Consider the following 14,930-nt stretch of genomic DNA (forward strand, 5'->3'; position numbering starts at 1 on the left):
CAGCTGATTGCCTGTAGCTGATTATCATAAGATTTAATCAGACTCTTAAGAGACACAGAACAAAAATACATGAACAAAATTTCTTCATCATGGACTGATTTGGACTGTTTTCTTGGTGTGCTCCAATATGATATATTTCTGTAGATTTCATCAGTGAGCCAAGTAAAGCACACATCATGTCTTTCTACTGCTGTAACCCAAAAGATTCCTTAACTTAGCAGGCTCAGTGAATTCACATGACACTGGAAAGACATGGATTTACACTTGAACATTTTTTAACTTCTATACACAAAAAGACAATTTCAGAACAGTTTGGATTAAGGAGCAAAAGTGATATCAGTCAATTCAATCTTAGACTCAAAACTATTTCTTTCCTAGAACTATTCTGATTATACTATATAGTTTTTTTTTCCCTTCTCTGCTCTTCTATTTGCCTTCTATAAAGTCTCATATTCTGGTAAATTAAAGGAATTCACATGACTTTTCCCCACTGCTATAACTAGAAGCTCCAGTTAAGACTGAATGCTCACTGTGCTGGAAGTTGTTTGAACAAGACTGTTAGACATCTTTTAAGATTTTTATAAATCAAATCCCTTAGACAGTAAAGAACAGGAGTAAAGCTGTATCAATATATTTGTTCTACAGATGAAAGCTAAGGTACACAAATATTAAACAATATGCTGAAAGTCACATGAGTCTGGTTCAAGGATCCTTCTCAGCCTTAAATGCCTTGAATCCTTAGCTAGTACCTGAATCACACCCCATAAAGCCTGTGCCCAGCCCCCATATCTTATATGTAGCACTTCTGAATGTTCTCCTTGGGAGGAAGTACTATCAGTATTTAATTTTGTCGGACTTGACAATATTTAAAAATATAAAATTACAAATAAAGTTTTTTTAACAACAAAAACATTTAATTAAATAAAAACAATTAAAATATTCTAAAACACTCAGGAAGCTTTCATTTTTCATTAGTTAAGTATTAAGAAATAAATACTGTAAAAAGATGTAATTTTCTGTAAATGTATATACCTATTATTTGCCTTCTAATTTTTAGGGAATAAAATCCATATCAGCACGCACATTGCATTGATTTAGAGTCACCAAAGTCTGGGGGTACAAGATTTTACAGCTCCACATAATGTGTCTTTTCTATCAGAAAAGGAAAAAAGACTAAAGCCTTTGAATTACTCCAGGACCTAGGATTTTAATGAAATAACTATCAGGAAAAGCTGGTTAAAAATGTTCTGACTTTCACAGTCAACAATTATTTTGTAGCTTGTGGCTGTCTGGATAGAATATCTTTATTTATCAAAACAACAAAGTGAAATTAAACTCATTAGATGCAAACCACAACATTAATAAAAAAACATCACTGCAATGTCAAGCACTCAAAGTTTAATTCAGTCTATTTCTGAGGTTTTATGAAAGTCTCAGAGTCACAATTTTTTTGTGGGGAGCTATGCTTATTCAGTGCCTAGGTTGTTTTTGTAAGGAATTTAAGGGGTTTACCTCTCCTATTCATGAATGCTCTAAAATTCATATACCTTATGGAAGAGACCCTTAAAATAAAAGAATTATTTTTGTGATGAAATTTCTTTAAGATAAAAAAATCCACTGATTTTATACGCCAAGTAATAGATCCCTATTTCCTCTCCATGTCCATTTTTTTTTCCCCCTGTAGTATGTAACATATATTGTATGTTCCCATATATCCAAGACAACTCCCACTGAATTCCATTTTCCTGCCTTCCTGGCTCATTTCTCAAACATTCCCAGTTCTCTCGAGCTAGGATTACTGGCTGATACTACTGGCAGTTATGCTGGCAGCTCTACATCTGCTGTCCAGATACCCAATTAAATCTGTCTTCTCTAGAGCTCCCTGCCAATTCTGACTCTTTTTGTTTAGTCAGTCCCAGTTTCCCATTCCATGTCCAATTTTTATGCCCTTTCTCATTATCCAGGTTGACTATTAATCCAGTGCCTCTGCCCATCAAGCCTCAGCCATTCCCTCCTCAGCTCAAGGCTGACCAATTTTCTGGTACTCTTCTGCCCACTGGGGTCCTGGCAGAGTTCTGTCTGGGATAACACATAGGGGAGTACCAAAAGCCATCACAGGAAACTCTTTTTAGATCTTTTTGATCCTGCAACAAAAAGTCCATTGGATGATAGGGATGCAAGAGTTTATCACAATCAGCCTCCAGAGCTCTGAGAAGCCAGAGCACACTCAGTAATGACTGCAAATGGGTATTTTTCTTCTTTGTTTTATTAACAGATCCCTCTTCTCTCCGTGAATTCTTTTCCTTTTCAAAAGGCTTATGATTTTGCTAATTCTAGCGAATATTCACAGGCATGGCTAGAAAAACATTCTGTCAGAATCGGCAATCCCACTGCTAGGCAGAAGACCTAAATCTGCCAAAAAGGAAACTTTTGGACATGACATGCAGTTTTGTGCTGATATCTTGAAACTGTGTTGAAAAATCCTAGTTAGATGCAAATATTTCTAACGAGACAGGAGTTAACATTTGGAACTCAAGAAAAAACAGATAAATCTATAGAGTAAGTTTTAGTACTTTTTAATATAGGTAACAATGAAGCGTGAACCATGTTTCAACAAGAATTTTTAGGTTTTCTTAGAGATTTAAAACTACTTTTTACAAGTCTCTTAGGGAGCAGAATAGATGAACTCTCTCACTTATTGGATGAACAGTGCATAATACTTTGCATAATGAAATTAAGCAGCCTGAAGTACATGTGAACATGACTAATGAGACCAAATGCAGCAGGAAAACCAAGCAGATGGCTTGAGCGAGCTGGAACAGAGTAGCAGGGAGAGATCTGAATGTTTTGGGGTTTTGCAGGATACATACAGAAACACAAATATAATTTTTGCATTTCTGTATAACAGTGCATCTGTCAGCACTCTGGTGGTCTACAGACCACAAGTGTGAGCTTGCCAGAATATTAATACTGTCTGTGGAAAACCTTTATGTGTTGTCTATGGAGACACACAACACAAACAAAATGGAGGTTGGGGGTAGGAGTTGTTTGTTTTGCTGAGCCTTGCTTTTTTCTTTTTTAATTGCATAAAAAGACACTTAAGCTAGTAGCATATTCTTAATGAATTAGTTCTTCATCAACAGCCTGGGTCTCAGACACCTCCTTAGTAGTATGAATACCTAGGGGGAAATGCAGTAAGAGAGAGAGAGAAAGGAGGCAGCAGGTATTAAAAAAATAAAAGAATGATGGGAAAAGGCTTTCTTATCAAGAAAGGACAATGACCAACGTATAAAGGATGCTACCAGAAATACTGGAAGATGAAGATACATTCAATTTGCTCTCACTGCTTTCTGGGAAAAAACCAAATCCACAGAAAAGATGAACTGTTCATTTCTGTAACAGGAGTACAATGAGGGTGAGCAGACAGCCTCACCTTGAGTGGTATTCAGGTGAAGGTATAGCTCTGCTCTGCATGAAACACATTCTGACACTGGCTATTTACATCTGCAAACTTAAGGGCTTGCCTGCAGTTATGTTATAAAGAACAAGCAGATTCAGAGAGAAAAAGTATAAAATTGAGCAAATTTACAATGCCATCCTGCTGCCATCTCTACCACAAATGACTGGGATAAAATGCCTTTGGATGTGTATTTTCTGCCTGAGATTATTTTTTCACTAGAAAACTTTATGTGATGTTTTGAAAGGAAGCACAGATATCACCTCAGATTGCAATAAAAAGGTATCTTGTCAACAAAGTAATTATAACCAATGTTCAAAAGAAAACTATTTAATTGATTTTTCTGCTCCTGTCAATAAGTATAGTAGTCTGTATCACTGCTGATGATAATGTTACAGCTATACCCCATCTACCACATATTTGACTATTACATGCTCCTAATATTCAGTGCTCACAACACAATTTTGTAGCGCAAAATACTTATATTACCAACACAAACTGTTGAGGTAAAAAAGTCACATATTCTTTAATCCTTTCAGTTCATTTAAAAAATGTATCTTTCCACTGTGTGCACTGGTCTCTCTTTTTTAAAAATTTAGAATATTTAGAAACACAGAAAGAGAATGAATAATTTCATGGAGTATCGTTATTCAGGCAAGAAAAGGGCCAAAACTCACAAAACCACAAACTTCTTTTAGTTCTGGAAGACAGTAGTAGTACTTTTTTTTTCCCAGGGCCTTCTGATGGTATTTTTTTCTCTCCTGAGAGACAGAGGACTCAAACTCTACCTTTGTATCATTTTAGCTTTGGCATAATATTGTATATAGGACAACCAGCAACTTTAAAGGAAGCTGGTAGGAGAGAAGTGCAAAACAAACAGAAGAAAGTGATTCACTGCCCAACAGGCAAAAAAATGTATGAAACTGCCAGAAACATATTAGGGGGTACAAGAAAATCTTAAAAAGCTGAATGGAGAAACTTAACACAAATTTAGAAAAGAGATTCATTGAGAGCTGGTGATATCACACCAGGTTTAGGAAATCCCTTGAGCTGAAAACAGTTGGAGACTGGGAATTTTCTAGAGATGTGTTATGTACTCTCACTCTATTCTTCTCTTCTCTGGAAATCTGCTATGGCTTATTGGAGATAAGATGCTTAACATTGTAGATCCAGGGCTAAGAGAATCCCTGGTCTGAATTTTTGGAACCATTCTTCCATTTCAATGAGATACTCTGAATTTGTTTACACTTCTGCCTAAGCAAAGGCAAGGAAATGGATGCCTTCATATTCCAGGAATTAGTCAAAACCACTGCATGACACATCTGCATCACCCTCTGGTCCTCAGTACTGTGAGATCACTTCTACTGAACAAATTTGTATGGCTTTAACTGGGTATGTCCATGATCATAATTTCATTAGCAATGGTTCCTGTTATTCAGAATGGTAAAGGAGAAAAATTTAAAAAAACTAATAGTAATAGTAATACTAATAAATGTTAGATCAATTTTCTTTCCTTACATGGCACAGACAAATGTAAGGCAGAAAAGGGTAAACAAAGAACTCAACAGGACGGTCTAAAACCTAGGAGGAACTATGCTTCATTTTATGTGGTAAAGCAAGAGCAGAACACAAAGTGACTACAGTAAAGAGTCATGTGAACACACAGACTTAGAACTGTCTGATCTGGTAACTGCAACTTGCAACTGTTTTCTTTCCCTGTGTGTTGTTTTAGGTATCCATATGGTACCACACAGCTAGACATTTATAAAAAATTACTTTGGTGACATGTGGCTCACATCTTTGAGTTGTCAACTTCCAAAAAAATGTGCCTGTCTTATATGTCAATATTCAAGCTTATACTTGTTTTCCGGTCTTTCTTGTCTCAGGGGGATGGTTTTTCACCATCCTCTTGGGGATACTTCTTTCCAGAAGAATTTGGACTGAATTTTTTGTTTATCTTTTAAAATGATACAAAATTAGTGAAGGAAATTCTGGTCCATTTCTCTACTTTCCAATCAAAACCAGCACACAATACATACAGGCAAAAATACATACTTTGGGCTGCACTTAAATTACAAGAAGACAAAAATATTATTTCGACTAGCACCCTACTTTATTGGTTCCCATTTGAAATTCTGGGTAAATATCACACTCCTGCTTCCACTTCACTTATGTATGATGTTACTTAGTAACATTCTTTCTGCTTTTGCTTCACTGATCATTAACATTAATTTTTTTACTATAGCAAAAGCAGACAGTGACAGACATCTTGCTTTGCTGTAAACATTTTTCTTCCACATGAATGCTGAATACTGAAGCATGCAATTAAAAGTAAGAATCAATAGTTCACTACAGAGCAAAAAAATTACATTTCCTTATACTGTGCCAACTCCTACCCTCAAACTCTCATTCTGACCTCTTGTACCACACTAAATTCATGATCTCTAATTCCACACTGATCAATTCATTTACTTGCCATTAAAGAACAATTTCCAGCTTAAACTATCAGCATAACCTTTAATTTATGAAGGATATCAAACAAAATATCTTATACAGAACGCTCTGTAGAAGGAACAATTGGGTTTTTTCATGCCACAAGTGAAAATAACTTAAAGATATACAATTAACAAGTTGACAAGAAAGGGCAAGTTTTTGATGTTCTGTCTTCCAGATCTGCGGACCTGTCAACCAGCAATTATTGAAGTCAACTAACGTGACGAGCTGACAACTTCTAATGCCATATTAAGAGTTTAATGTTCTTTGCCAGATCAAGCTGATGTACAGTATGCTCCTCTGTATCTAGAAAACTCAGCACGTCCTTTTTAAGATGACAAAACAATCTTCACAAAGCTCTGGTAAACAGAAGCTCACCGTTTATCAAAATCCTGTGAACAACCTCAGGTTCAACTGTCTTCAAAGTAAGTTCATTAGCCAGTAAGGTTGGAGAAAAACATTTTCCTCTACAAACAGCTTTGATGAGTTGAGTCGACATTTTTCTCACATACACAAAGAAAATCAAAATCTGCTTGCCAATCATTGTTTCCCAACTGCAACATTTAAAGGAAGATTGCCATTTCCTCTGGCAAAGACTTATGAACATAAAAAAAAAAGTTGTACTCATAAAATCAGGAAAAAACCCCCAATCAAATTAGGAATCTCTAACAGCATGAACTTATCACATACACCCAGGCAGAGCTCTCTTGCACTGGGGATCAGATAAAGATTTTAATTAGCTCCCTTGAAAATTGTTGTTTGCATTTAGAACAAATGACAAGTTCATCATCACCTCTTTATCATCCACTTTCCAGGAAGCTTCTTTGTCAGAATCTACACCCAAACCACGAATAGGTGCACTCGTAAAGCAGTCAAATTATGGTAAATTACAACAAAGTGTCATTTAAAAGTGGAAACCCTTTGTATTTTAAGCTTGGAGCTCCTACTGCCCAACTGGGCAACACAGCTTAGATGGCAAGATTTTAGAGTTGCACTTACTTGGAACCAGGAAAACATGGGAATACTGCATCCAACTCACAACAGTGAAACCAGGTTTGCATCAAGAATGACATAAATTACAACACACATGAGATTTTATAATTAGTTCAGACAAACAAATGCATAGCACAGTAAATTCTGCCTTGGCAGAGGAAAGAGTGCCAGGCCCACATATTTTTCAATCTGCATCTTCTATTCTTAACTTTCAGGTATATTATATGCATATAGATTTATGAACATAAATCTGTTAACAACCAATCCATCAGTGCAGAATAACCAGGCTGTAGTAAAGATAGCATTTTTAATAACTTTCATTTGTCTTTGAGGTACTACTTTCTCAACTATAAGGAAGTGCCTGTCACTTAACAGGAGAGGAAACTAGTCTGTAGTGCCTCTACAAAGGTGTAGGTGAATCACAGTTTTACAGTCCTTTACTTTGCATCTTAACAAGACATTCTGAAAAAGAGAGTGTATGATAGATACTAATATTTCTCTCAAGACTCAAACCCGAAAGTAAATAACCAGATACAAATTTAGTATTGGTTGATTGCTTGGATACCAAAAGTAAGTTTGTACTTATTGAGATAGTCCCCAGGTGATGGGCAAAATGTGATGACCAATGGCTCAATCAGCCTTTAAGGCATTACTTCAGAAATACTACTGAAAAAACCCACTTGTGGCAGATGAAGAGTCTACTCAGTTTTCTACGGATTTCATGAGGCTTGTCAATATTAGATGATCAGGCTTAAAAGATGTGAAGTAATGTATCAAAAAAACAACTGCTCACCGAGAATCTCCAACAGACTATTAAGAGATACAGATAATTTACCTACCAGAAAAGTAATAACACAATGTCATAAAAATGTCCAAAAACCCCAAATGGCCACTGAAATAATCAGTTTCTGCAAAACATTTGTATTAATATTACTTTTTTCTTTTGTTTTCAATTTTTCAATCAACTATTATTTTAAAACTATAGATAAACTGACATTACTGCCTTATTTTTAGTTGGCATCTTTCTGACTATCTCTGAACAGCAGGATTCAGAAAGACACTGAACTTTCAGATACTGTGGTAGGTGCCAAAGACTAAGTTTCCACCAGCCACCCATTGACATTACCTCCAAGCATGGAGAATTTGAATCACAGAAGCAAGGAAAAACTCATGGGTTGAGACAAAGCCAATTTAAAAAGTAAAGGGAAAAAATGGGGCAAAAATATACAAGTGAAGCAAAAGCCCTCCTGCCAGCATCCCAGCGCTCAAACAGCCTCCAAGCATCAGCTTTCATCACTGAGCCTGACATTCCAAGGCACAGAACACCCCTCTGGTCGATGTGGGTCACTTGTCCTGCCTGTGCTCCTTCCCAAGCTCTTGCACACCCACCCCAGCCTACTTGCCATGGACAAAACTAGAAAAGGCCTTTTTGTTGTGCAGGTGCTGCTCTGCAATAGATAAAACCCTGGTGTGTTACAACCACTGTTTCAGTCACTAACCTAAATCAGCAGCGTGTGAGCTGCAATGAAGCAAGTTAACTCCATCTGACCCAGACTCAATACAGGTACTCAGTCACAGTTCGTGACTCAAGTCAGCCAGCATGACATCTAACTGCACACAGTGACCTTCCCTCATTCTCTGTCTCTTACCATTTCCACCCTGCTTTCCAGGCACAATGATGAACAAGCAACCAGGACACCCAAAAGCACTACTCATGCAGTCTAAATGCAACTCCTGAGGACAGAGTACTCAAGCCAGATGTCACCTCAGATGCCACAAGCCTCATTTCCATCGCCTTGATGTTCCACTTTCCTAAGGGCAGCACAAGGAAAAATTACTCAACTGTCTTTGCTCCAGATAGTATATAATATACTTTATAAATACCTCATGCCCATAATTGCACTATACCCCTTTTCCCTCTTTTTTTTTTTTGCTTTTCTAATTTCTCTAATTTCTTTCCCTTATCACCTGTCAAAGCCTGTCCAGTTCTTGACATTCCTGATGTATTTGACATCTCTGAACTTCCTTGTACTTCATACATTTCTTTGATTTCCCTAAAAAATTCAACTAGCATTCAGTCCACTAAGGAACTTCTCCATCGAATTGTCTATTCATGTTTCCAAGTTGCTGTTTTGTGCTTGAATGGGAATCATGCAGGTAAGAACTTAGTAGTGACTCTTACTGAGAGAAAAGCAACTTCTAAAGTTTGTGATAGTAAATATGAAAAAAGAAGTAGAAATATGATTAAATGAGATTAAGTAAGTAATTCTATTTCTCACACCATTTCATAGTTTACTTCAGGAATATTTTAACATAGAAAAAACAACATTGAGGCAAAACTTAATTTCCATGTACTGAATTGCATTCAAAAAAGCAGCACTTTTCTTGACTCACTGTCATGTTGTCAGTCCATATTGAACTGAAACAAATTGAAGAAGTAATTCATAATACAATATTATTCTCAGCAGTTCCACATGCTGTCCAGGCTATTTAAATAGTCTATAAATAATTGCTCAGAAAGGCAAAACTGACAGTGTGCATAGACTGGTTGATGAATCATAAGGTATTTTAAGTAAAATTTTGCTTGATTAACTGTTTTGTTTTTAAACCACCCAGACCGTATTGTTTGATGTATCAGGACAGATCAAACTGTTCTCACTCTTTTACTGAAAACCAGACAAGTTTACAAATGATAAGTTCTATTGTATTATGGAATTGATGCCAAACAGAAGAGCTGTGCATTGTGTGATTCCAATTTTCTAATTTTTGGCCAAGTATTTAGCACCAGGTATTGTTATATATGAAACTAACCCAGATATGTCACACACTTATAGTTTGTGTCAAATTGAAGTAATTTTAGTTTTTGTCTCCTCATTTTCAAAATACATTTATTTGTCCTGCTGAAGTATATAATTCCTCATTTGAATTTTTTTTTGTCAGCTGGCAACCAAACTGATTATATCTAGAGTATCTTCAGACAGAGGCATAAATGAACAAAGCCCACTGATTTGAGGCAAAGCATACCTGACTTCTGTCATTGTAAATGCTGCCAGTGCATATACTTCTTTGTTCAGACCAGCAGATGAGGTATTTGCATGTCTAAAGATGCACAAAAGCACCTAATGGAGATTATAAAAGCATCTAAATGAGGAAGCACCTTATTCCCAGCAACCTTCATGGGAGTCAAGCATCTATTATAATTAGTCATTCCAGTAAAACCTACCATGTTTAACTCTGGTCACCTCCAATACTTCCAGTACTTCTAAACAATACCTTTAATAATGTCAATCAGAAATCTCATTTTCCAAAAGGTAAACATCAAAATTTATCACTCAAAGCAATAAAGAAAAATTTAAACAAGGGTATGAAAAATGTATTAGCTCTATCATTAGGGAAAAAAAAAAAAGCAAACATCTTAGGTAACACAATCAGCCTCATCTCCACATTTTGCAATTGCAGAGTTATTCCTCCTGGCATGCATACAGTTTTAGACTATTACCTCTGTACATTATAATGCAATATAATATTTATGGTATAGCAAAGCTTTCCCTCACCTTCATGTGATTTCACTTTTTTACATGCTCCTATGGAAGTATTACAAATTAATTGCATGGACCGCACTTTGCAGACACAGTATTGTATCAGTGCTGACTTAAAAAAACACTAATGAATTTGCTAACCACTCGGTCTCCCATGTGCATTTGAAGAATTAAGGACGTAAATTAATTTTTTAACTGTTCCTCTAGTTTTTGGTGGGTTCATTTTTGGGTGAACAAGAGTGAGGAGGGTAATGCTTACTTGGTTTTGCATGTGTTTATTGGATCCCAGATCCTTCCCTTCCACGTTTTTCCCAGATAATAAATACTCACTCTTTTTTCACCTCAGTCCTGAGATTTAATTAAGATGGAGTCCTAGCATGCTGAGTACTGTGCAAATATGCAGTCAAAAGAAAGAAAAACATTATAGCAATAAACCAAACAGTTTAAAGAAATACTGACATTGGCACTGGAGGATCAGGATGCAGTACCAAGTTACTTTAAGTAAATTGCCACTTCAAAGTTCTTTTTTTCTGTTGGAAAATCAACTGTAATGCCTATCAAGCAGAAACATAGTAGTAAAAATGATGGAACACAGAATGGAAGCTAAAAACTCCCACCCTAATGAAGGTATAAGACAAAAATAAAGAGATGAGAAAAGAATGTCCTTGTTCCTAACATGAGAAGAAGCTTAAGGCTGTGGAACACAGGAAGTAAACCACCAGTGTTTCAATAAGCACATAAAGCTTTTTCTTTATTAACTCCTCAAAATGGTATTTCAAGAAATAACATTAAATGGCACATTAAAGTGCTGCTTCTATAAGAGTAGCAGAAAAGAACAATATTTCATATTTTGCTGTATACTATTTAGATCTGTTTTGGTATTCTATTCTTTTATGTGCTACAGGAGTATGCAAAGCTATATTCAGTTGAAATAACACATCCAAACAACTCACCTCAGAGACTATTTAGGGCAAGCATGCCAGCACATCAAACAGTACAAGCTACAACAGAGAGATGCAAGGACAAGCTCTGCTACTATTTCAGGCTGTCTCTTGTGGAGAATTTAGGTGCCAGTTATGAAGATCATATAAATGTTTTATGTTTTGCACAATCACTATTGATTAATTATGACCTACATTAGCATTCGAAAAGCCTCAGCAGTAAGACCCTGTAAGACTGCAGACAGTCATTTCAGGTGAATTACTGGTGTGATCCTACAGAATGTCAGTAAATAAGGAGATCATCTCACCACAATAATTATCGAGGCAGTAGAAAAACAAACTAACAAAATGCACAGCAGTGACATGTTATCTAATCACAACATTGTGTTTGTGTAGAGATTACTCTGAAATGCATCCATTTAAAAATACAAAACCCTTCTGATATGGCTATTCTAACATGCATTATTAAACTCCTGAAAATAAGGATTTATATAATGTAAGATACATCTGTAGTTTTGGATATACTAATAACCATCACTATTCTGGCATGGTTTTGTCTATTCTTTGAATGCCATGCTCAGAAAAAAAATAGTATATGAGAATGTAACATCTCAGGGCAGGATGTCCCACCTTCATTTAAACAGCAGAGGACATGGATGTCCGGTGAGCTGTGCTGGAGAGGAGGGTAGTGTGCTGCCACAGAAGCTATTTGCAGCAGTTAATACTGAAAGCTTTCACAAATCCATGACTGGAACTAGAGTAAGCTTTAACCTGACTAACAAATTGCTGACAGCAATTAAAAATGACCCAATTATTTCTGGAAAAAATAGCTCTTTAAAACTTTAAGGTGAAATAGACAGATGGGAAGAGTAAAAAAAGCAAAATGATCGTGTAGGAAAATTCAGTAGCTTTTTAGTTGAAAACAGAAAAAATTAATAACATTCTTTATTGTCTTTCAATGAAATAAAAGAATAAAACAAGCTACTGTAATTGTTATTTTAACAACAGGTTTTCCCATAAATAGCATTTGTGCTTTAATTACAGTGTTAAAGCTGAATGAAGAGAATTTACTTTGCTGCATATTGTTTCTTTATAACCATTCTTAATATTACTCATTAAACTGGCATGCCATTGACATAAAAGTGCACTTTTATTATATTCCTTTAAATCACCGAAACATCTGTATCCTTAGCACCAACTTAGCTACTGATGAAGCTGAAAATGTAGTCAGCTGAGCACCTTCATCTCTTTCAGCATAATCTAGTGATTTGTGAGAGTAAAGGCTTACATAACACTCCCATACAGACCCACGTAGCTATAAACCTTTCTACTACCATAACACAGTTTCTTAGTCGCTGTTATTGTTCCTCTGGGAACATATTTGCTAGGGAAATTTTTCCCTCCATATAACTTAACCAACCCTTAAAAGGAATCATTTATAAATACTTAAAATTATGAGAACAACAAATCACAGAGAATATATTCTGCAAGTAAGTTTCTCTAGTAACAGATTCTGTGACACAGTGTTCATTAGTTATTTTTTGCTGCAAATGAAACTTCTGAGGAAAAAAACAAAACCCCAGAGTTTACATTTCCTAAATCCTCTCAGACTGCAAGGGCCACTAAAATTCAAAACAACCCAAATAGTGGTTCCTGACCCTATTTAGAGCCTCAAAACATAGTGTCTGCAAAGTACATATTAAAGCAGTCAGCAGTACTACTTGCCTGGCCAAACTCTATTCAGCACAAAGGCTGCAGAAATGAGCTCTGTAATTCTGGCTATGATCAAAACTGACCTTATAATTATATGTTCAAATATGTTTCCTGGGACTTGTACCCCCTTTCACTGTTATATTCATCTGCTGCCTCTTGTCTTAAACTGAACTCCTATGCCACTGCATCTTTGGTCATTATACACACCAAAAATCACAAATGATGGATCTATATTTCTTGACCAGGTGTCAGAGCAGCCCTCCTAGCAGGAACTGCTGGGAGCTCCATTATATTCTCCAACAAGCATAAGAGTTAAGCTTCTGCTTTAAAGGTTTCATCCAGTACAGCTCTGACGCTTTTTCTGGGAGGAATGAGCTGGTACTTCAATGAGGATGAAAATGCACCATGACAAATTCCTTACAGTATGCAGTCCTAAACACACTAAGGACTCTTCTAAGTTACACAACAAGGCACCCCAACAACAAGCCAGAAAAGTTTTGTGAAAGCTTCGCCACCTCTGTTCTAAAACACATCCTGCTCTCCTGTAGTAGGTGTGATTCAACAGAAATTTGGCAAATGTGGGCACACACACACATGCACAGCTTTCAGCCACAAAAATTATCCATGACCCTTCATGATCCCTTTCCTGGCCATGCAAATGTAATTATACAACACTGTTCACCAAAATAAGAGAAAACAATAATAATAATAGTTTTAAAAAAAATTTAAAAGGGAAAAAAGCAGGAAATCTCTAAAGCAACCCTAGGATCCTTCAAAGCAAGAAGTTCTGGATTTTGTTCTGTATTATTAAATCACTATAGAAGACTTTTACCCTATGGTTACAGCACCTACTATCAAAATCCATTAAAAAAGGAGCTGGAAATTTTCTTAGTACTGAATTATGAAAATTAATATAGTTTCTTTTGAAATACCAAGCTGAATCAGCTTAGTGGCCCAGTTCCACTGGGCAACTGCCCAATGGCAGCTCTGTCCAACTTGCCAATTCTGGCAAGCAATGCAACACACTATGGAGTACCTTAATTATTCATAAGCTTGAAAGACACTACATTCCTTCAAAAAGGCAGAAAACATCCCCCTATTAATTATATCCTACAGACAAAGGAGGTCAACAAAGTTAGCAGAAGTTACTCTAATGTTTGTGTTGGGTACATAAATAAAAAGTAAATAATAATTAAACTTTCATATCTCACTTTTTTCCCTTTCATTTTTTCCAGTTAACCCAAACATGTCTAGAACCATTCACTGTCACTGTGTGCTCTCAGGTGACTAAATTATTATAGTACATTAGTATACACTACTTTACTTTATATTAAACTTCTATTTCACTGTATCACAGAAGCTGTGGTTGCCTCCAGTGAACATATTTCTCCACAAAGCTCAAAATATTTTTTCTTTTCCTTTTCTCCCCTCATCTTTCTCATTGCTTGGGTGGGTAATTGCAGTCACCCTTTTTCTCATAGCAGGAAATTGGGTTCTACCCCAGTAAAAGACATAAGCCCCATGACCCTCCTGGCTCTTGCTTCCCTTGTGTAGATGGTGCCTGCTTAGTGATGGCCCTTCCTTATGACTTTTTTCTTTTCCTCTCTTCTCCTTTTGCATTCATTCCTGCTCTCTGTGTCCAACTTCAAAGTTTTCACTCTAGAGTGCTTCATTTCATCCTTATTAAGCTCACACATTCAACTTGTCTCCCAACTACCACTGGACTGATATTTTCCATTTCCTCCTTTCAGTCTTCCAAAACCATACTTAATCTGAACACTAAGTTGATTTAAC

At 36.2% G+C, this 14,930-nt stretch overlaps 1 protein-coding gene across 6 annotated transcripts in view; it reads right to left on the reverse strand.

Annotated features, from left to right (window-relative positions):
- SYT1 (synaptotagmin 1) overlaps positions 1–14,930 on the reverse strand; it is a 336,909-nt gene that overhangs the window by 256,493 nt on the left and 65,486 nt on the right. The gene's annotated exons all lie outside the window — the stretch shown is intronic.

This window comes from Zonotrichia albicollis, chromosome 4, assembly GCF_047830755.1.
Source record: "Zonotrichia albicollis isolate bZonAlb1 chromosome 4, bZonAlb1.hap1, whole genome shotgun sequence".
Lineage (NCBI taxonomy): Eukaryota > Metazoa > Chordata > Aves > Passeriformes > Passerellidae > Zonotrichia > Zonotrichia albicollis.